General features: G+C 43.1%; 1 protein-coding gene and 1 pseudogene across 2 annotated transcripts in view; both read left to right on the top strand.

Moving 5' to 3' along the window:
• The first annotated feature begins 4,332 nt into the window (after nucleotides 1-4,332).
• LOC111973968 (glycolipid transfer protein-like) lies at nucleotides 4,333-14,240 on the top strand (annotated as a pseudogene).
• Nucleotides 14,241-16,546: 2,306 nt separating this feature from the next.
• Nucleotides 16,547-24,655, top strand: part of LOC111974837 (transient receptor potential cation channel subfamily V member 4) — a 28,844-nt gene continuing 20,735 nt past the window's right edge. The window contains exon 1 of one of the 2 annotated variants that reach the window (XM_024002866.2): nucleotides 16,547-16,952. The gene's annotated coding sequence lies outside the window, so the exon portion shown is untranslated. The remainder of the gene's footprint in view (nucleotides 16,953-24,655) is intronic. The other variant, XM_024002867.2, reaches the window with a different exon arrangement.

The following is a 24,655-nucleotide window of genomic DNA, read 5'->3' as shown; positions in this document are numbered from 1 at the left end:
TGTTATTAGAATGTATCCCTTTGGACTTTAGTGTTGGCAGTTGCACTTTTCCCTCAGCTGGGGTTCAGTCACTTGGGGCCCAGAGAGGGGAGAGGTCAGGCTTGTCTTTTACATGTCTCTGGTGCTATGCAGAATATCCGAAAGGGAAGAGGACAGGATGGAACATTGTCTTCATATGTGAATGTGTCTTTACCTATTCTTAAATCTTGTGAAGGGATGGCGTGATTAATGGGGAACCAATTACTTGTCTCCACAATGTCTGTGCGCAAGTCACTCCCTTCTTTAGCATTGGGGGGAGGTGTATGGCAGTGTCTGGAACCATTGTATGTCCTCTCTGATGTTGCACTTATCCTGGGATAGTGTATGACATAGAGGCTCACTCCCCTCAGTGAGCTTGTCCAGGAGAGGGGTCAAGAAGGGGTTTTACTTGAGATGGGAGTATCTAGAGTTGACAATTGATTTATGCCATGGATGAGTTGGTGTTTTTGTGCTATGAAGTACCAGGAACGAGATTAGAATCTCATCTCAGGGACCAAACTGAATGATAATTTATAGCGAATGCTATCTGGCTACAGGATACTCCTTTCTCATTATAAAATCTTAACCATGTGACCATCTGTGGTTCGTCATGTAGGTTGAGAGGGGTGTATCTTGGCTATAAAAGATCTTGGTACTTTTGTGTTGTCACTATCAACGGTTCATTAGAAATGGTGAATCGTTGAAAGTCAGTGCTATCTTATTATTAAAGATGTAGTTTAAGTATAACTCTGACTGGTGTGTGAAGTTTGTAACTCTCCTCATGCAGAAATTAGCCACCACAATAGTCCAACAACAATAATGGCTGGAATGGAGTCAATGGAATGGCATCACCAATAGAAGCATAGCCAAGAGCTGCCCAGTGACACGAGCCTACCAGACGAGCTAAATTACTTCGATGCTCGCTTCGAGGCAAGTAACACTAAAACATGCATGAGAGCATCAGCTGTTCCGGACGACTGTGTGATCACGCTCGCCGCAGCCGATGTGAGTAAGACCTTTAAACAGGTAAACATTCACAAGGCAGCAGGGCCAGATGGATTACCAGGACATGTACTCCGAGCATGTGCTCAACTGGCAAGTGTCTTCACTGACATTTTCAACCTCTCCCTATCTGAGTCTGTACTACCAACATGTTTCAAGCAGACCACCATAGTCCCTGTGCCCAAGAACACTAAGGTAACCTGCCTAAATGACTACCGACCCGTAGCACTCACGTCTGTAGCCATGAAGTGCTTTGAAAGGCTGGTCATGGCTCACATCAACACCATTATCCCAGAAACCCTAGACCCACTCCAATTTGCATACCGCCCTAACAGATCCACAGATGTTTCAATTTCTCTTGCACTCCACACTGTCCTTTGCCACCTGGACAAAGGAACACCTATATGAGAATGCTATTCATTGACTACAGCTCAGCGTTCAACACCATAGTCCCCTCATAGCTCATCACTTAGCTAAGGACCCTGGGACTAAACACCTCCTTCTGCAACTGGATCCTGGACTTCCTAATGGGCCGCCCCCAGGTGGTAAGGGTAGGTAACAAAACAGATGCCACGCTTATCCTCAACACGGGGGCCCCTCAGGGTTGCGTGCTCAGTCCCCTCCTGTACTCCCTGTTCAACCACGACTGCATGGCCAGGCACGACTCCAACACCATCATTACGTTTGCCGATGACACAACAGTGGTAGGTCTGATCACCGACAACGACGAGACAGCCTATAGGGAGGAGGTCAGAGACCTGGCCGAGTGGTGCCAGGACAACAACCTCTCCCTCAACGTGATCAAAACAAAGGCTTGTGAACTACAGGAAAAGGAGGACCGAGCACACCCCCATTCTCATCAACTGGGCTGTAGTGGAGCAGATTGAGAGCTTCAAGTTCCTTGGTGTCCACATTACCAACAAACTAACATGGTCCAAGCACACCAAGAAAGTAATGAAGAGGGCATTTGGCATGGGTCCTCAGATCCGCAAAAGGTTCTACAGCTGCACCATCGAGAGCATCCTTACTGGCTGCATCACTGCCTGGTATGGCAACTGCTCGGCCTCCGACTACAAGGCACTACAGAGGGTAGTGCGTACAGCCCAGTACATCACTGGGGCCAAGCGTCATGCCATCCAATACCTCTATACCAGGTGGTGTCAGAGGAAGGCCCTAAAAATTGTCAGACTCCAGCCATCCTAGTCAGGGAGTGTTCTCTCTGCTACCGCACGGCAAGTGGTACCGGAGCGCCAAAGTCTAGGTCCAAGAGGCTTCTAAACAGCCTCTACCCCCGAGCCATAAGACTCCTCAACATCTAGTCAAATGGCTACCCAGATTATTTGCATTGCCCTCCCCTCTTTTACACTGCTGCTACTCTCTGTTATTATCTATGCGTAGTAACTTTAATAACTCTACCTACATGCACATATTACCTCAATTACTTCGACTAACCGGTTTCCCTGCACATTGACTCTGTACCGGTACCCCCTGTATATAGCCTATTTTACTGCTGTAATTTTTTTTTTTTTTTAAGAAATAGCGCCCCTTGTGTGCAACGATGATATGAAAATATGGATACTGCCCAACCCTAGAATAAACCCTCTGACTTCGCTACGTTGATGTCAGAAGAGGGATGACCATTGGTTGCAGCCATCGAGAACAAGTTAAAAGGGTTCAGCGGGAGAAACGTACAAGGGTAGTCTTCGACAGCAAATCCCCAACACAGGTGCACGATCAAAGGACCTAAAGTTAGAGTGAAATGTGGGACGGGGACAATCTTTCGGAAGACAAGGGCAGGCAGTGTATACACCAGGTATGGTGTTGGACTGACAGTAGCAGTGACTTGGGTTCAAGTCACGGCTGGAGCAACTCATCCGAACATACCACAGTACATTTACGGCAGTATGCAAATCTTTTCTTTGCCCTAGAGAGGTTTTAACACACGTTGATTAAACATTAACACACATCACTTGCGGTACTGTTTTGGAAGCCTAAGGACCGTGTCTTTAAGGGCATCGGGAGCAGGCCTGGGCCTAAAGTGGAGACTTATTTATACATGGCTAAATACATGGCTAAATAAAGAATTATTTATACATGGCTAAATGTTTAATAGTAACCAGATCATTGTAGACCTTTGTCATCTGTATCTGCTAAATCAAGGATTTAGAAGAACATTTTACCAGAAGTAGCCTACAAGGTTTTATCTTAATTTCTCTATGAAAAGTCACAGAGTGCACAGATTGTGCACAATGAGTTCAATTTGATTATAGTATCCACATTTTATTGTTGATTGCTAGACAGTTGCAGGTATCCCTGTACTTCACTTTCACAAGTCCCTTTCGATAGCCACAAGAGCAAGTGTCAATCATCTTCTGACACCAATGCAGCAACCACCGGGGATGACCCTTGCTAAAGCTTTCTTGGGAGATAGTACCCAACCATCTGACCAATTCAGTAATTAAAAAGGCAGCCCTTAACAGTTCATGTACACGTTTGAAATGTTGTGCTTGTATAAAGTGCTGTCAGATTAGCCTACCCAGGAAAATGTTGATCCGCCTCCTCCACATGATTGGTGCACTGATACCCACCTGTTGAAATGGGCATTCAGCATGTGGTGTAACAGACAAAACCTTTTGCAACGGAATCCGACTAATGAATACACCCCAGGCAGCTAGCCTAGCGGTTAGAGCATTGGGCAAGTAACTGAAAGGTTGCTGGATCAAATCCCCAAGCTAACAAGGTAAAAATATGTAATTCTGCACCTGAACAAATCAAATCAAGGCAGTGACCCACTGTTCCCCGTAGGCCGTCATTGTAAATAAGAATGTGTTCTTGCCTAATTAAATAAAGTTTTGTTTTTTTTAAATACGTTTGCTCCCGTTTTGTGTGTGTGGCAAGCTGTGGCCTGAACAATATCGTTGTGACCATTTGAAATAGCAAAACTAGTGCAGCACACCATACTGTAATCGCAACGTCATCAGCTGGGGTGAATTAATTAAGGAAAACCGTTTACTATTTAAGAACCAAACAGAGCAAAACGACAGATTATGTAAAACAAATTCAGGTAGATCCCTCCCTGTTTCATTTGCTTCCGTTTAAGAAACGTTTTGCAACATAATTGGCAGAATTAATAGCCCTACCGTGTCTGTTGAATTCAACGTTGCCCACCGTTCTGTCATACTGAACGCACCCCTGGTCAGCTGCGGTGCTTCCAGACAGTTTTCAGACCATTGGTGGGAGATGCTCAAGAGCTCACGCCGGTGACAGTTCCGGGTTTTACGAATCACTGTCAGAGTGTTTGTGTAGCCGACCATGGCTGTTGTTATGGAGCACCCATTTAAACAGCTTCCAGCCGATAAACAAGTGGAAACTAGATCATTCTTGGAGTCGGTGTCATATCTTCTGCCATTATTTGGTAAGTAGTTTGCAAACTCAGATTTTAGCTTGCTATATTCTAGCCATTGATCATGACTCCGTTCCCTTATATTACACATAAGAGTCATTTGTCGAAGGCGTCTTCTGTAGGGCGAGTTTTGTTAAGAGCCACGCGGCAGTTGGTTAAAACTTCTCTAGGGTAGGGGGCAGCATTTTCACGTTTGGATGAAAAACATACCCAAATTCAACTGCCAGTTACTCATCGCCAGGAGATAAGATATGCATATTACTAGTAGATTTGGATATAAAACACTCTGAAGTTTCTAAAACTGTTTGAATCATGTCTGTGAGTATAACAGAACTTATTTAGCAGGCGAAACCCAGAGGACAAACCATTCAGATTTATTTTTTTTGAGGTCACTGTCTTTTCAATGAGGTTTCATTGGGAAACCAGATTTCTAAGCAACTTGCTTGCAGTTACTACGGCTTCCACTGGATGTCAACAGTCGTGAGAAATAGGTTGAGGTTATTCCTTTGTGTAATGAAGAAATACGGCCATCTTGAAGTCGAGGCACTCTACATATCGTTTTAATCCTGTATTGAACACATATCACCCCGTCTTCAATTTTATCGATTATTAACGTTAAAAAATACCTAAAGTTGTATTACATAAGTAGTTTGACATTTTTTGGCAAAGTTTACAGGTAACCTTTGAGATATTTTGTCGTCACGTTTGAGCAAGTTGGAACCTGTGTTTTTCTGGATCAAACGCGCCAAATAAATGGACATTTTGGACATATATCGACGGAATTAATCGAACAAATGGACCATTTGTGATGTTTATGGAACATATTGGAGTGCCAACAACAGAAGCTCGTCAAAGGTAAGGCATGAACTATATTTTTATTCTGCGTTTTATGTCGCTCCTGCAGGGTTGAAATGTTTTCTCTCTTTTGTTTACAATGGTGCTATGCTCAGATAATAGCATCGTATGCTTTCGCTGAAAAGCCTATTTGAATTCTGACATGTTGGCTGGATTCACAACCAGTGTAACTTTAATTTGATATCGTTCATGTGTGATTTAATGAAAGTTAGATTTTATAGTAATTTTCATAGTCATTCATTTTAATGTGGCGCTATGTATTTTCTCAGGCTTTTTGCCAAGTGATACAGTAGCGTCTTGCCTAAACTCAGAGTTTTGGATATAAATATTAACTTTACCGAACATAAAATACATGTATTGTGTAACATGAAGTCCTATGAGTGTCATCTCATAGGCCAAATGTGCTAAATGTGCTATTTCAAATGGTCACATTTTCATCCCCAATTACAAGATTTTCAGACAAGATAGAACGGCCAAAGGGGGCGGTGTTGCAATCTACTGCAAAGATTGCCTGCAGAGTTCTGTTTTACTATCCAGGTCTGTTCCCAAACAATTTGAACTTCTACTTTTAAAAATCCACCTCTCTAAAAACAAGTCTCTCACCGTTGCCGCCTGCTATAGACCACCCTCTGCCCCCAGCTGTGCTCTGGACACTATATGTGAACTGATTGCCCCCCATCTATCTTCAGAGCTCGTGCTGCTAGGCGACCTAAATTTGAACATGCTCAACACCCCAGCCACCCTACAATCTAAGCTTGATGCCGTTCTAACCAATCTCACACAAATTATCATGATAACCTACGCAGGTACCACACCCAAATTCCGTAAAAACACGGGTCTACCATCATGAAGATTACATCCTAACAAAAAACTTGCCCTCCAAAATACACCTCTGCTGTTTTCAACCAAGATCTCAGCGATCACTGCCCTCATTGCCTGCATCCGTAATGGTCAGCGGTCAAACGACCTCTCCACTCCTCATCTCTTCAAACGCTCCCTGAAACACTTCAGCGAGCACGCCTTTCTAATCGACCTGGCCGCCGGGTATCCTGGATCTGGATATTGATACTTCATCCCGTCCAGTAGAGGATGCCTGGACATTTTTTTTAAATGCCTTCCTCACCATCTTGAATAAGCATGCCCCATTCAAGAAATTTAGAACCAGGAACAGATATAGCCTGTGTTCTCTCCTGACCTGACTGCCCTTAAACCAACAGAAAAACATCCTATGGCGTTTCTGCATTAGCATCGAACAGCGCCCCGTGATATGCAACTTTTCAGGGAAGCCAGAAACCAATATACAACAGGCAGTTAGAACAGCCAAGGCTAGCTTTTTTCAAGCAGAAATTTGCTTCCTGCAACACAAATTCAAAAAAGTTCTGGACACCGTAAAGTCCATGGAGAAGTAAGAAACCCCTCCACAGCTTCCCCCTTACACCGCTCTGAAGATAGAGAAAACACTGTCACCACCGACAAATCCACTATAATTGAGAATTTCAATAAGCAATTTTCTACGGCTGGCCATGCTTTCCACATGGCTACCCCTACCCGGACAACAGCACTGCCCTCCCCTCTGCTACTCGCCCAAGCCCTCCCCATTCCTTTCTCCCAAATACAGTCTGCTGGATGTTCTAAAAGAGCTGCAAAATCTGGACCCTTACAAATCAGCCGTGCTAGATAATTCTGGACCCTTTCTTTCTAAAACTATCTTGCTGAATTGTGGCCACCCCCTATTACTAGCCTCTTCAACCTCTCTTTCGTGTCGTCTGAGATTCCCAAAGATTGGAAAGCAGCTGCGGTTATCCCCCTCTTCAAAGGGGGGGGACACTCTTGACCCTAAACAGCTACAACCTATATCTATCTCTACCCTGCCTTTCTAAGGTCTTCCAAAGCCAAGTCAACAAACAGATTACCGACCATTTCGAATCCACCATACCTTCTCCGCATGCAATCTGGTTCAGAGCTGGTCATGGGTGCACCTCAGCCACGCTCAAGGGCATAAACGATATCTTAACCGCCATCGATAGGAAACAATACTGTGCAGCCGTATTCATTGACCTGGCCAAGGCTTTTGACGTCTGTCAATCACCACATCCTCATCGGCAGACTCGACAGCTTGGTTTCTCTAATGATTGCCTCGCCTGGTTCACCAACTACTTCTCTGATCGAGTTCAGTGTGTCAAATCGGGGAGGTCTGTTGTCCGGCCTCTGGCAGTCTCTATGGGGGTGCCACAGGGTTCAATTCTTGGACCGACTCTCTTCTCTGTATACATCAATGATGTCGCTCTTGCTGTGGTGATTCTCTGATCCACCTCTACGCAGACGACACTATCTGTATACTTCTGGCCCTTCTTTTGACACTGTGTTAACAACCCTCCAGGCGAGCTTCAATGCCATACAATCTTCCTTCCGTGGCCTCCAATTGCTCTTAAATACAAGTAAAACTAAATGCATGCTCTTCAACCGATCGCTGCCTGCACCTGCCCGCCTGTCCAACATCACTCACTCTGGACGCTCTGACTCTAGAATATGTGGACAACTACAAATACCTAGTGTGTCTGGTTACGACTTAAACTCTCCTTCCAGACTCACATCAAACATCTCCAATCCAAAGTCAAATCTAGAATTGTGCTCCTATTCGCAACAAAGCATCTCTTTACTCATGCTGCCAAACATACCCTTGTAAACTGACCATCCTACCAAATCCTCGACTTCGGTGATGTCATTTACAAAAACTTAGCGCTCGACCAACAAGCACCCACTCAATAAAATTGGATGCAGTCTTTCACCCAGTGAGCCATCCCGTTTGTGTCACCAAAGCACCCCAATACTACCCACCACTGCACCTGTACACATCTCGTTGGCATGGCCTCGCTTCATACTCGTCCGCCAAACCACTCGTGTTCCAGGTCATCTACAAGACCCTGCTAGGTAAAAGCTCAGCCCTCCCGTTAATCTCAGCTCAGCTGAGTCAATCCATAGCAGCACCTACCTGTAGCACGCGCTCCAGCAGGTATATCTCTCTAGTCACCCCCAAAACCAATTCTTCCTTTGGACGCCTCTCCTTCCAGTTCTCTGCTGCCAATGACTGGAACGAACTACAAAAATCTCTGAAACTGGAAACACTTATCTCCCTCACTAGCTTTAAGCACCAGCTGTCAGAGCAGCTCATATATTACTGCACCTGTACATAGCCCATCTATAATTTAGCCCAAACAACTACCTCTTTACCTACTGTATTTATTTATTTATTTATTTTGCTCCTTTGCACCCCATTATTTCTGTCTCTACTTTGCGCTTTCTTCCACKGCAAACCAACCATTCCAGTGTTTTTATTTTTTATTTTACTTGCTGTGTTGTATTCACTTCGCCTCCATGGCCTTTTTATATTTTTATTTATTTATACATATATTTGTTTGCCTTCACCTCCCTTATCTCACCTCACTTGCTCACATTGTATATAGACTTATTTTTTTCACTGTATTATTGACCAAATGTTTGTTTTACTCCATGTGTAACTATGTGTTGTTGTATGTGTCGAACTGCTTTGCTTTATCTTGGCCAGGTCGCAATTGTAAATGAGAACGTGTTCTCAATTTGCCTACCTGGTTAAATAAAGGTTAAATAAAAAAATAAAAAAATAAAAAATCTGATGAAGATTATCAAAGGTTAGTGATTAATTTTATCTCTATTTCTGCTTTTTGTTAATGCTTTCTTTAGCTTCTTTAGCTGTCTTTTTCTGTGACTTGGCTCATACCATACATAATCGTTTGGTGTGCTTCCGTCGTAAAACCTTTTTGAAATCGGACACTTTGCCTGGATTTACAACAAGTGTAGCTTTAAAATGGTGTAAAATACTTGTATGTTTGAGGAATTTAAATTATGGGATTTCTGTTGTTTTGAATTTGGCGCCCTGCAGTATCACTGGCTGTTGATGAGGTGGGACGCTAACGTCCCACATACCCTAGAGAGGTTTTAACACACGTTGATTAAACATTAACACACATCACTTGCGGTACTGTTTTGGAAGCCTAAGGACCGTGTCTTTAATATCGGCGATAAATAATAATACAAAATAAAAAGGTTGAATAGATACACAGCTTTATACGGTTAGGGTTACCACACCGCCATATATTAATGTTACAGTGCTTGTTTACCGAAGACTGGGTGGAATACCTGTGTTAATTAGTATCTGAGTATCCAAACACCTGTGTGTAAACGGAAGACAGACGCCACAAAGGTGTTGTCACTGAAAAATGCTGTTGGCTGTGTTTAAACCGGTTAAAATATTGTACAGTGTGTGTGTTTTGCATTTGTTAAAATTATTTTGATGTCATATGAAAGTAGAGGGATTTATGTCTTCTAGAACTATACGTTTATATGGAGTATTTTGGCTTCCAGAGCCAATTCGCCCTTTAAACAGAACATGTAAGGTCCTTGTGCTAAGGAGTAACGTTAGGCTCCTTTAGGCCAATATTGGGCTAGCCACAGCCTATGCAAAGACCACCACCCACATTCCTCTCTACTTTGTTGCAACAATCTATTGCCTGTTACTCTATTGCATTTATTGCTACAAAGTATCACACCATTTGCTACAGCCCATCATGGATGATGACAGAATAATTAGATTGTGGTTGGCCATCAATTTGTCAGTAGGTTACGTGCTTTTCTCTGAATATTTTGCATGCATCCAAGGTTAGTGTTATGAAAAAGCTCTTGGAGGATAGGCCTAAAATCTAATCTTCGTTTTTCCACCAGTTCTATATTTCCATATTCGTTATGATTCACCTCCCTGACCAAGGCCCTTCTCCCCGATTGCTCAGTTGGCCGGGGGGCCAGCTCTAGGAAGAGTGTTGGGGGTTCCAAACTTCTTCCATTTAAGAATGATGGAGGCCACTGTGTTCTTTGGGATCTTCAATGCTGTGGAATTTTTTTCCAACCTTTCCCAGATCTGTGCCTCGACACAATCCTGTCTCAGGGCTCTACGGACAATTCCTTTGACCTCATGGCTTGGTTTTTGCTCTGACATGCACTGTCAACTGTGGGACCTTATATAGACAGGTGTGTGCCTTTCCAAATCATGTCCAATCAATTTAATTTACCACAGGTGTAGAAACATCTCAAGGATGGTCAATGGAAACAGGATGCATCTGAGCTCAATTTGAGTCTGGATACTTATGTAAATAAGGTATTTCTGTTTATTTTTTATTTTTTAAATGTTTACCCCACTTTTCGTGGTATCCAATTGTTAGTAATTACTATCTTGTCTCATCGCTACAACTCCCGTACGGGCTCGGTAGAGACGAAGGTCGAAGGCCTCTACCGAGCCCGTACGGGAGTTGTAGCGATGAGACAAGATAGTAATTACTAACAATTGGATACCACGAAAATTGGGGTAAACATTTAAAAAATAAAAATGCGTCCTCCGAAACACAACCCAACCAAGCCGCACTGCTTCTTAACACAGCGCGCATCCAACCCGGAAGTCAGCCGCACCAAATGTGTCGGGGGAAACACCGTGCACCTGGCAACCTTGGTTAGCGCGCACCCGGCCCGCCACAGGAGTCGCTGGTGCGCGATGGGACAAGGATATCCCTACCGGCCAAACCCTCCCTAACTCGGACGACGCTAGGCCAATTGTGCGTCGCCCCACGGACCTCCCGGTCGCGGCCGGCTGCGACAGAGCCTGGGCGCGAATCCAGAATCTCTGGTGGCACAGCTAGCGCTGCGATGCAGTGCTCTAGACCACTGCGCCACCCGGGAGGCCCTTTCTGTATATTTTTAAGAAATTCCAAACCGGTTTTCGCTTTGTCATTATGGAGTATTGTGTGTAGATTGAGGAACGTTTGTTTTTTTAATTTAATCCATTTTTAGAATGAGGCTGTAACTTTCCGAATGCACTATGTAAATGGCCTGTTGGAAATTGCAGTTGCTTGGCCAAATTCTCCTATTAGAAAAGGCTAAGCAAAGAATAGATTCTTACAAATTGTTGGGTCATTGGAAGTCTTTAAACCGAATGTGTTTAGATAGGTTACCATACAATAATTAGTCTACACCTTGCTATGAAGAAAACTGTGCAAAACTTTCCCCCTGTAGTGTGGTGGTATTGGTCCTCTTTGAGATCTCTCCAATGTACAAATAGACCGATGATGTTATGGATATACACTGAGTGTACAAAACATTAGGAACACCTGCTCTTTCCATGACAGACTGACCAGACGAAAGCTTTGATCCATTATTGATGTCACTCGTTAAATCCACTTCAATCAGTGTACATGAAGGGGAGGTGAAAGGTTAAAGAAGCATTTGTAAGTTTTTAGAAAATTGAGACATGGATTGTGAATGGGCACGACAAAAGATTTAAGTGCCTTTGAGCAGGGTATGGTAGTAGGTGCCAGGCTCACCGGTTTGAGTGTGTCAAGAACTGCAACGCTGCTGGGTTTTTCACACATCAGTTTCCCGTGTGTATCAAGAATGGTCCACCACCCAAAGGACATCCAACCAACTTGAAACAACTGTGGGAAGCATTGGAGTCAACATGGGCCTGTGGAATGCTTTCGACACCTTGTAGTCCATATCCTGATGAATTGAGGCTATTCTGAGGGCAAAAGGGGGTGCAACTCAAAATTAGGAAGGTGTTCCTAATTTTTTTTTTTACACTGTGTATTTCCTTTTCCTCTTGCAGAGGCCTAGGGCCAATGATGGGCCTAATTTTCTTAGCTATGTGAGAGTAGATTAGAAGCTTTCACCTGGTCAGTCTGTCATGGAAAGAGTAGGTATTCCTAATGTCTTGTACACTCAGTGTATATCCATAAAATCATCTGTCTCTTTGTACCTTGGAGAGATCTCAAACAGGACCAATACCACCACACTACAGGGGGAAAGTTTTGCCCAACATATAAAAATAAAAAAAATCTCCATTACCCCTCTCTCCTGTACTTTCTCTCTTTCTCCCTAACCTCTCTGTATTTCTTTCTTCCTAACCCCTCTCTCTTTCTTCCTAACCCCTTTCTCTTAGCTCTTGGGAATGTAGACAAAGCTGACATCTAAATTGTGCAGGATGTTACTTTTCCGGTATGGGCAAACATGGTATTTTTAATCTCTACAGACTGCCTTGGCTCTATTAGCTCGAGTTAAATCTGACATTGCAGGGAGCATCACAGTAAGTAGCCTACATCAACTTTTTCATATGGTTAAAGTGCAAACGGGTAAACTTGGAACCATAAAGAAACAAACAACTTTATTACTGAACTATCCCTGTTTTAGAAAATCAAGGTGGTTTATGACAGCAACCCAGCAGGTTCAAGACCCGCCAACAAATCCTGGAGGTAGAGAATGAGCTGTATGGAGCAGGCTGGCCCAAAGTGGGAGCCACCCTGGCACTAATGTGGCTGATGAGGTCAGACAAATGTTTTATTTTTGGAGCTTGAGTCTGTAAAGCTTTAGGATGCTGTTATAATGCATTATAAGACTTGTCATGAGCATACAAACCTCTTATAACATCTCGTTAGCATCTAATAAGAGCTTGATTAAGTACCAGACATTTCAATTCAGTTAATTTCAATAGAGGAATATTTATATAGTCCTTATTATAAGACATTATAAAGCCTCATACCTGCTTTTAACAGGTAATAAACCAATCTACCGGAAGGCTTTAAGTGTTACCGTTGAGTCTGTATACAGCTGTACCCGCTGTCTGATATGTGATTTGTATTTTTTCTCGTTCTTTATTGACCAGGGGTCTCTGGTTTATCCAGGTCCTGCTGCAGAGTCTGGTGGATGGGGAGAAGGGACGACAACAACCCCAACCTCATCCGGATCAATTGCACCAAAGCTTGTGAGCTGGCCCTGAAGAAGTACCATGTGTGGCTAGTGCAAAAGCTCTTCAAGGTAAGCGCCTCACCATAGCATGATTGCTTTAGGTTACGGCTTTAATTACACTGCGTCTCCATTGACAGTTTATCACATTATCCGAAACTGTTATAGTTTAGCCAATTTGAAATCACTTGGTAATTAGCTGTGCTAGTGGTGGCCATCATTCAAGTGATCTCACCGTCTCTTAATCAAACAAAGTTGACTGTTAGTGTAACGGCAGCCTTCCCTCTCTTCACTAGAAGAGGAGGTGTAGCAGGGATCGGACCAAGACGCAGCGTAGCTCGTGTTCAACATGATTTTAATATTAAACGAAACTGTGAACACTTACAACAATTACAAAATAACAAATGTGGCTCTCCGATACATTCCTATCTGGTGCAGAGAAAACACAGAGACAGGAAACAACCACCCACAAAATCCCAACACAAAACAAGCCACCTATATATGATTCTCAATCAGGGACAACGATTGACAGCTGCCTCTGATTGAGAACCATATTAGGCCGAACACAGAAACAGACAAACTAGACACACAACATAGAATGCCCACCCAGCTCACGTCCCGACCAACACTAAAACAAGCACAACACACAAGAACTATGGTCAGAACGTGACAGTTAGATCTATGACAAGTCTGCCTTTTTGAACTGACTTTACTTGAATGTCTTCCACTGTAGGCAGCTGTGTTCGCAGCCCCCTACAAGGCAGATTTCCTGAGGGCACTGTCCAAGAGGTCAAGGAAAATGACTGCCAGGACAAAATACGACTATTTCTAGTGAACTTCACTGCCTTAATGATGAGATGTACACCAAGATGAATGCCAAGATCTAATTCCATTGGTACATCAACGTGATTGTATTTTATAAAAGATGCCTTATTATTGATGTAATCATACAAATGTCATCTCACCTAATCATCATTTAGGAAGTCAAAACCAAATCTCTTGCGGAAACAGTCATATCACAGGAGACTAATATTTGTATAGTCAAAGCAGCGGCAAGAGTAAACTGTCAAGTCGGGATGATTTGTTTTAAAAGATTGCAAAGTTTCAAGCTTCAAATAAGTGAGTCTTTTAAAGTGTTCTAAAAAATGTGTTGGAAAGGAAATGTTTTATAACCTTTACATATTAAGTGACATTGAAATCAATCCACCAAATGGTGACATTTCATTTTAGGCTGTTTCATAAATATGATTGATTGTGAATTACATTGTGATGCAGTGTTCATTATGAAAAATAAACCAGATTTATTTTGTGTAATTATAGTGGCTGAATCAAGCCATGCGAGTATAGAGATATGCCACTCTAATATTGTTAACCTAACTGTGCCTTCTGCCATTGACACAGGGGAGAGGGTGAACTCTCACTAGCTTTGTCTTTGTCCAACAGTGCAACTTTACAGGATGCCTGCCTCTTGAGTTGACCACACCCCTGTGGTTTATTGTAGAGGGTTTATCTTGAGAACCATAATGGAGCATGTGTCTTTCCTTGGTATTTCTCACTTTTACTTCGGATTGACTTTCTAATACTGATTCGGGTGCCTCCAGATGTCCTTTCCTTGCCCTATAGGAATTCCTATTTGTTTGGTGGCCTGTATGTCAAAACATGTAATAAACACTATGGAATTATAGTAAATTTCAAGCAACAATTAAATGCACTGAAAATGGATTGTTTGTCAGTGATTCCTTTCCATTTTCTGGTTATGAATTTGTAGGTATCACTTGATAGTCATGAGAAATGTGTATGAAAAGGATTCAAATGCAGTGCATAAATTATGCACGATATTATACATTATTTTAATCTTATATTGCAAATGAATATTTTTACAAAAAATTACCAGTTTGTAATTTTATATTGAATTGTGTCAGCAGAGGGAGCACCCCCCCTATCCACATCGAAGGGACAGCAGTGGAGAAGATGGAAAGTTTTAAGTTCCTGGGCATACACATCACAGACAAACTGAAATGGTCCACCCACACAGACAGTTAGGTGAAGAAGGCGCAACAGCGCCTCTTCAACCTCAGGAGGCTGAAGAAATTTGGCCTGTCACCCAAAACGCTGACAAACTTTACAGATGCACAATCGAGAGTGTCCTGTCAGGCTGTATCACAGCCTGGTACGGAAACTGCACCGACCTCAACCGCAAGGCTCTCCAGAGGGTGGTGCGGTCTACACAACTCATCACCGGGGGCAAACTACCTGCCCTCCATGACACCTACAGCACTCGATGTCACAGGAAGGCCAAACAGATCCTCAAGGACAACAACCACCCGAGCCACTGCCTGTTCACCCCGCTATCATCCAGAAGGTGAGGTCAGTACAGGTGCATCAAAGCTGGGACCGGGAGATTGAAAAACAGCCTCTATCTCAAGGCCATCAGACTGTTAAATAGCCATCACTAACTCAGAGAGGCTGCTGCCTACACTGAGACCCAATCACTGGACACTTTAATAAATGGATCACTAGTAACTTTAAATAATGCCACTTTAATAATGTTTACATATCTTGCATTACTCATGTCACATGTATATACTGTATTTTATACCATCTACTGCACCTTGCCTATGCCGCTCGGCCATCGCTTATCCATATACTTATATGTACATATTCTCATTCACCCCTTTAGATTTGCGTGTATTAGGTAGTTGTTAGGGAATTTTTAGATTACTTGTTAGATTTGTGTGTATTAGGTAGTTTTTGGGGAATTGTTAGATTACTTGTTAGATATTACTGCACTGTTGGAACTAGAAGCACAAGCATTTTGCTACACTCGCATTACCATCTGCTAACCATGTGTATGTGACCAATAAAATTTGATTTTGTTATTAATAATGTGTGCCCATATCAACTTTAATAACATGTTTTGTACATACTTTGTGAAATTCACTGGTGCCTGCTCAAAAACACAAGAGATTTTAGGAATTGTTGTAGGCTACACGTCTCTGGAACAACGCAGGTCAAATTCTCTTATTATCCACTAGGTGGTGCTACTGTGTTACTTTTTGGTGGTAGTCAGGATGATTTATTGCTGTATCTGTATCGACATGTGATTAGCCAATTCATTGAATTTAGAGTAACAATAACATTAAGAAGTAAAACAAAGTGGAGTCCTCTTGTGGGACTGACTGAGGCATTCCAGCTATTTTTATACTTTTCCTGCTGAAAACAATATCATAAGTATAAATACACTAATTTACACACAAAATGTTTTGATCATAATTGTGTTTTTTAGACGTCAAGCAGTAGGCCATTCAAGGAGTTGCTGGTCTGATGTGATGTCATTGGTCTCCCCCTTGCTGTTTATGTCGTTGTTCTCTTCAGCATTGCTTGCAGAAACAATAAAGGAGCAACAGAGGAGAACAAAGAAAAGCGCCCCCCGGTCACCTATTGAGTTGTGCCTTTTTAAAGTAAATAAGGTCAGAAATAAGGTGAAAAGGAGACTGGAGTGCCACTTTAAGAGTAGTCCCTGTACCGGTTAGTCCGGTTAGTCCCCACCCAAACACAAGCGTACCTTGTATGCGTGAAAATGGAAACCGATTGGTGGAAACCAGAGGACAGAGGCTGCTGTAGTGTACCTGGGCACACTGCTTGCGGGGCTGAATAATTATTGGACTAGGCTACACGCGAAATCAGATCACTTTTTCTCCCAAATAGTTGGAAGAAAGAAGTAGCTAGTTTAGTAGCCTACTAAAGTCGGGAGGCAGTCGATCCAAATGTTTTGTCCATAAACTTTTTTGAACTTTTCCTATTGTTAAGAATGAACAACTACACTGCACAAAAGGTCCATTGATTATAGGACAAGGTAAGCATAAAAAAGTCATCTCATTTAGGGTTCACTTATTTTCAACAGAGAGTAGGCTATTTTGTGTTAAAAATGTTTTTTTTTAAGAAAAAAATTATGAAGATATTTATGAAGATATTTATTCTATTGTGCCCATCTTCGCAATGACATTTCTAGAAACCATATTGTACAGTATAATAGTCGGGTTGGTGTATGTTTGAGTCCCTAGGCTAGTGATCTTTCATTGATTCTAATAGCCAACATTGAGTGGCATGTAATTATGAGTTAGGCCTATTAGCAAAATGTAATTTTTTAAGAAATCAGTGCAATTTTTCAGTCTAATTTATTTGATACAAATATTTACGCTCTTGCTGGAATATATGCCACACCATCTTTTAATTGCTTCATATTGGAAATGTTCTGTCCAAAGTTGGGCAAAGAAGCCAAAATATAACATTAAGACATTGAGGTTGTGAACATCTTCTCAGCTCATTAATCTATTGTTATGATTAAACCTGACAGTCAGGCATGCATCCATGGGAATGTGAAACCGATTGTTGAGTTGGGGGCTGTTGTTGAACCAACAGTGGAACTGTTTTGGCTAAATCCCATTTTCCCACAACCATTTGCACCCGGACGGAACCCTTGCCTTCCCCAGTGGTCTGGGTCATATCCACTAAGTCAGTGTTTCCCTTTTTAATTTATTTTTTTATTTATTTCACCTTTATTTAACCAGGTAGGCAAGTTGAGAACAAGTTCTCATTTACAATTGAGACCTGGCCAAGATAAAGGAAAGCAGTTCGACACGTACAACAACACAGAGTTACACATGGAGTAAAACAAACATACAATCAATAATACAGTAGAAAAATAAGTCTATATACAATGTGAGCAAATGAGGTGAGATAAGGGAGGTAAAGGCAAAAAAAAGAAAAGACCATGGTGGCGAAGTAAATACAATATAGCAAGTAAAAACACTGGAATGGTAGATTTGCAGTGGAAGAATGTGCAAAGTAGAGATAGAAATAATTGGGTGCAAAGGAGCTAAATAAATAAATAAATACAGTAGGGGGAGAGGTAGTTGTTTGGGCTAAATTATAGATGGGCTGTGTACAGGTGTAGTAATCTGTGAGCTGCTCTGACAGCTGGTGCTTAAAGCTAGTGAGGGAGATAAGTGTTTCCAGTTTCAGAGATTTTTGTAGTTCGTTCCAGTCATTGGCAGCAGAGAACTGGAAGGAGAGGCGGCCAAAGGAAGAATTGGTTTTGGGGGTGACCAGAGAGATATACCTGCTGGAGCGCGTGCTACTTGTGGGTGCTGCTATGGTGACCAGCGAGSTGAGATAAGGGGGGACTTYACCTAGCAGGGTCTTGTAGATGACCTGGAGCCAGTGGGTTTGGTGACGAGTATGAAGCGAGGGCCAGCCAACGAGAGCGTACAGGTCGCAGTGGTGGGTAGTATATGGGGCTTTGGTGACAAAACGGATGGCACTGTGATAGACTCCAATTTTTTTAGTAGGGTATTGGAGGCTATTTTGTAAATGACATCGCCAAAGTCGAGGATCGGTAGGATGGTCAGTTTTACAAGGGTATGTTTGGCAGCATGAGTGAAGGATGCTTTGTTGCGAAATAGGAAGCCAATTCTAGATTTAACTTTGGATTGGAGATGTTTGATGTGAGTCTGGAAGGAGAGTTTACAGTCTAACCAGACACCTAGGTATTTGTAGTTGTCCACATAATCTAGGTCAGAACCGTCCAGAGTAGTGATGCTAGTCGGGTGCGGGCAGCAATCGGTTGAAGAGCATGCACATAGTTTTACTAGCATTTAAAAGCAGTTTGAGGCCACGGAAGGAGTGTTGTATGGTGTTGAAGCTCGTTTGGAGGTTTGTTAGCACAGTGTACAAAGAAGGGCCAGATGTATACAGAATGGTGTCGTCTGCGTAGAGGTGGATCAAAGAATCACCAGCAGCAAGAGCGACATCATTGATATAAACAGAGAAAAGAGAGAATTTACAGTCTAACCAGACACCTAGGTATTTGTAGTTGTCCACATAATCTAGGTCAGAACCGTCCAGAGTAGTGATGCTAGTCGGGTGCGGGCAGCAATCGGTTGAAGAGCATGCACATAGTTTTACTAGCATTTAAAAGCAGTTTGAGGCCACGGAAGGAGTGTTGTATGGTGTTGAAGCTCGTTTGGAGGTTTGTTAGCACAGTGTACAAAGAAGGGCCAGATGTATACAGAATGGTGTCGTCTGCGTAGAGGTGGATCAAAGAATCACCAGCAGCAAGAGCGACATCATTGATATAAACAGAGAAAAGAGAGAATTTACAGTCTAACCAGACACCTAGGTATTTGTAGTTGTCCACATATTCTAAGTCAGAACCGTCCAGAGTAGTGATGTTGGACGGGAGGGCAGGTGCAGGCAGCGATCGGTTGAAGAGCATGCATTTAGTTTTACTTGTATTTAAGAGCAATTGGAGGCCACGGAAGGAGAGTTGTGTGGCATTGAAGCTCGTCTGGAGGGTTGTTAACAAGGTGTCCAAAGAAAGGCCAGAAGTATACAGAATGGTGTCGTCTGCGTAGAGGTGGATCAGAGACTCACCAGCAGCAAGAGCGACATCATTGATGTATACAGAGAAGGAAGTCGGTCCAAGAATTGAACCCTGTGGCACCCCCATAGAGACTGCCAGAGGCCCAGACAACAGGCTCTCCGATTTGACACACTGCACTCTATCAGAGAAGTAGTTGGTGAACCAGGCGAGGCAATCATTTGAGAAACCAAGGCTATTGAGTCTGCCGATGAGGATGTGGTGATTGACAGAGTCGAAAGCCTTGGCCAGGTCAATGAATATGGCTGCACAGTATTGTTTCTTATTGATGGCGGTTAAGATATCGTTTAGGCCCTTAAGCGTGGCTGAGGTGCACCCATGACCAGCTCTGAAACTAGATTGCATAGCGGAGAAGGTATGGTGGGATTCGAAATGGTTGGTAATCTGTTTGTTGACTTGGCTTTCGAAGACCTTAGAAAGGCAGGGTAGGATAGATATAGGTCTGTAGCAGTTTGGGTCAAGAGTGTCCCCCCCTTTGAAGAGGGGGATGACCGCAGCTGCTTTCCAATCTTTGGGAATCTCAGACGGCCATGAAAGAGAGGTTGAACAGGCTAGTAATAGGGGTTGCAACAATTTCGGCAGATCATTTTAGAAAGAAAGGTTCCAGATTGTCTAGCCCGGCTGATTTGTAGGGGTCCAGATTTTGCAGCACTTTCAGAACATCAGCTGACTGGATTTGGGAGAAGGAGAAATGGGGAAGGCTTGTGCGAGTTGCTGTGGGGGGTGCAGTGCTGTTGACCGGGGTAGGGGTAGCCGTAGAAAAATGCTTATTGAAATTCTCAATTATAGTGGATTTATCGGTGGTGACAGTGTTTCCTATCCTCAGTACAGTGGGCAGCTGGGAGGAGGTGTTCTTATTCTCCATGSACTTTACAGTGTCCCAGAACTTTTTTGAGTTTGTGTTGCAGGAAGCAAATTTCTGCTTGAAAAAGCTAGCCTTGGCTTTTCTAACTGCCTGTGTATATTGGTTTCTAGCTTCCCTGAAAAGTTGCATATCACGGGGGCTGTTCGATGCTAATGCAGAACGCCATATGATGTTTTTGTGTTGGTTAAGGGCAGTCAGGTCTGGAGAGAACCAAGGGTTATATCTGTTCCTGGTTCTAAATTTCTTGAATGGGGCATGCTTATTTAAGATGGTGAGGAAGGCATTTAAAAAAAATAACCAGGCATCCTCTACTGACGGGATGAGGTCAATAACCTTCCAGGATACCCCGGCCAGGTCGATTAGAAAGGCTTGCTCGCTGAAGTGTTTCCGGGAGCGTTTGACAGTGATGAGTGGAGGTCGTTTGACTGCTGACCCATTACGGATGCAGGCAATGAGGCAGTGATCGCTGAGATCTTGGTTGAAAACAGCAGAGGTCTATTTAGAGGGCAAGTTAGTTAGGATGATATCTATGAGGSTGCCCGTGATTACGGCTTTGGGGTGGTACCTGGTAGGTTCATTGATAATTTGAGTGAGATTGAGGGCATCAAGCTTAGATTGTAGGATGGCTGGGGTGTTAAGCATGTTCCAGTTTAGGTCGCCTAGCAGCACGAGCTCTGAAGATAGATGGGGGGCAATCAGTTCACATATGGTGTCCAGAGCACAGCTGGGGGCAGAGGGTGGTCTATAGCAGGCGGCAACGGTGAGAGACTTGTTAATAGAGAGGTGGATTTTTAAAAGTAGAAGTTTAAATTGTTTGGATACAGACCTGGATAGTAGGACAGAACTCTGCAGGCTATCTCTGCAGTAGATTGCAACACCGCCCCCTTTGGCCGTTCTATCTTGTCTGAAAATGTTGTCGTTAGGGATGGAGATTTCAGAATTTTTGGTGGTCTTCCTAAGCCAGGATTCAGACACGGCTAGAACATCCGGGTTGGCAGAGTGTGCTAAAGCAGTGAATAAAACAAACTTAGGGAGGAGGCTTCTAATGTTAACATGCATGAAACCAAGGCTATTACGGTTACAGAAGTCATCAAAAGAGAGCGCCTGGGGAATAGGAGTGGAGCTAGGCACTGCAGTGCCTGGATTCACCTCTACATCACCAGAGGAACAGAAGAGGAGTAGGATAAGGGTACGGCTTAAAGCTATGAGAATTGTTCGTCTAGAACGTCCGGAACAGAGAGTAAAAGGAGGTTTCTGGGGGCGATAAAATAGCTTCAAGGTATAATGTACAGACAAAGGTATGCTACGATGTGAATCCAGTGGAGGTAAACCTAGGTATTGAGTGATGATGAGAGAGATATTGTCTCTAGAAACATAATTGAAACCAGGTGATGTCATCGCATGTGTGGGTGGTGGAACTGAAAGGCTGGATAAGGTATAATGAGAAGGGCTAGAGGCTCTACAGTGAAATAAGCCAATAAACACTAACCAGAAYAGCAATGGACAAGGCATATTGACATTAAGGAGAGGCATGCTTAGCCGAGTGATCATAAGGGTCCAGTTAGTAGTGAGGTTGGTTGGGGTAACGGCGATTCAGACAGCTAGCCGGGCCATCGGTAGCAAGCCAGCATAGAATGGAGGTCTGTTTTTAGCCACCTCGTGCGTTTCCGTCGGTAGATTAGTGGGGTTCCGTGTGGTAGAGGGGATCAATCCAATTGGCAAAATAGATATAGTTATAGTGACCCAGGAAAAATTGTCCGATAGACCTATTCAGATAGCAGCCGATAAGACAGCTAACGATTAGCGGGCCGCAGATGGGCGTTCAGGTAACGTCGCGACGGAGGGGCCAGTTGGATAACTCCCTCGTGCAGATAACGTCGCTAGTTAAGTCGTGAAGGCCCGGTGGTGCTCCGCATCGGCAGTAAAATGGGTCCGGATAGGTGATTGTAGCCCAGGAGTGGCTGATGGAACTCTTCAGCTGGCTAGCTCCGGAATAATTGATGTTTGTTCTGGGATCGACGTAAGCCAATAGTCACACGGATAGCAGCTAGCTGCGAGATCCAGATGTAAATGTCCAGAGCTTGCGGTAGAAATCTGGGGATATGGAGAGAAAAATAGGTCCGGTATGTTCTGGTCTGAGTCACGTTGTACAAAACTGGCTGATGACCATCAACCATGGTTAGCTGAATACTAACATTAGCCAGTAAACTGGCTAGCTTCTGGCTAGCTTCTGGTTAGCTTCTGGCTAGCTTCTGGTTAGCTTCTGGCTAGCTTCTATTGTGGATTTCAGATTTGAGGTAAATAATACTTTTTTTTTTAAATTGGTGAGGCGGGTTGCAAGAGAGTGTTTTGAAGTTGAGTTTTTGGAAAAGAAAATATATAAAAGATACGCAAAGAAAGATGTAAATATATATATACACGGGACACGACAAGACGAGGACAAAGGACGTCTGACTGCTATGCCATCTTGGTTTCATCAATGTGGGATACTATGTTGGGAAAACACCTGAGCCACGGCCTGTTCGCCCCTCTATCATCCAGAATGCGAGGTCAGTACAGGTCCATCAAAGCTGGGACAGAGAGAATGAAAAACAGCTTCTAACTCAAGGCCGTCACTAGCCGGCCTCTCCCCAGTACTCTGCCCTGAACTTAGTCACTGTCACTAGCCGGTGTGGAGGATGAATCAGAATTAGTTGGGTAACATAGATAAGATGTTTTATTTGCATAATATGCTTATGTGAGATACTTGTCATTAGAATGTTTCCCTTTGGACTATACTGTTGGCAGTTGCACTTTTCCCTTCTCAGCTAGGGAAAAGTCACTTGGGGCCCAGAGAGGGGAGAGGTCAGGCTTGTCTTTTACGTGTCTGGTAATATGCAGAATATCAGAAAGGGAGAGGTCAGAATGGAACATTGTCTTCATATGTGAATGTATCTGTTAAACCATGTGAAGGGATGGCGTGATTAAGGGGGAACCAATTATCTCTTGGCTCCACAATGTCTGTACGCCAATCACTCTCTCCTTTTCCCATTGGGGGGAGGAGTATGGCAGTGTCTGGAACCATTGTATGTCCCCTCTGATGTTGCACTTATCTTGAGATAGTATATGACTTAGAGGCTCACTCCCCTCAGTGAGCTTGTACAGGAGTGGGGTGTACTTGAGATGGGAGTATCTAGAGTTGACAATTGATATACAGTATGCCATTGGATGAGGTAATGTTTTGGTACTATGAAGTACCAGGAATGAGATTAGAACCTCGTCTTAGAGACCAAACTGAACGATAATTTATAGCTAATGCTATCTGGCTATGGGATACTCCTCTCTCAAGTAAAAGTCTTTCTTTGTGAACTGTTCCTAAGATCTGTGGTTCGTCATGTAAGTTGAGAAGGGTGTATCTTGGCTATAAAAGATCTTGGTATTCATTTGTAGGCACTCTCAGAATTCATTATAGACACTGAATTGATCTAAGAGTCAAAGGGCTATGGTGAAGCTCATATAATTAAAGATGAAGTTTAAGTATAACTCTGACTGTTGTGTGGTTTGTAACTCTCCTCATTTGGTAATACAGGAAATTGCCACGACACCGGCTACCACCTGGTTACTCAACCCTGCACCGTAGAGGCTGCTGCCCTATGTACATAGACATGGAACACTGGTCACTTCAATAATGTTTACATACTGTTTTACCTATAAAAGGCTCCCGAGTGGCGCAGAAGTCTAAGGCACTGCATCTCAATTCCTGAGATGTCATTACAGACCCTGGTTCGATTCCAGACTGTATCTCAACCGGCCGTGATTGGGAGTCCCACGCTGGGCACACAATTGGCCCAGCGTCATCCGGGTTAGGGTTTGGCCGGGGTAGGCCATCATTGTAAATAAGAATTTGTTCTTAACTGACTTGCCTAGTTAAATAAAGGTAAAAAAAAAATATATATATATGTATACAAAAATTCATATGTACAGTTGAAGTCAGAAGTTTACATACACCTTAGCCAAATACATTTAAACTCAGTTTTTCACAATTCCTGAGATTTAATCCTCGTTAAAATTCCCTGTTTTAGGTCAGTTAGGATCACCACTTTATTTTAAAAATGTGAAATGTCAGAATAATAGTAGAGAGAATCATTTATTTCAGCTTTTATTTCTATCATCACATTACAAGTAGGTCAGAAGTTTACATACACTCAATTAGTATTTGGCAGCATTGCCTTTAAATTGTTTAACTTGGGTCAAACGTTTCAGGTAGTCTTCC

Source organism: Salvelinus sp. IW2-2015, linkage group LG15 (genome assembly GCF_002910315.2).
Source record: "Salvelinus sp. IW2-2015 linkage group LG15, ASM291031v2, whole genome shotgun sequence".
In the NCBI taxonomy this organism is placed as follows: Eukaryota; Metazoa; Chordata; class Actinopteri; order Salmoniformes; family Salmonidae; genus Salvelinus; species Salvelinus sp. IW2-2015.
Note: the sequence above shows the minus strand (reverse complement) of the source record. Positions and strands in the feature narration are given on the sequence as shown.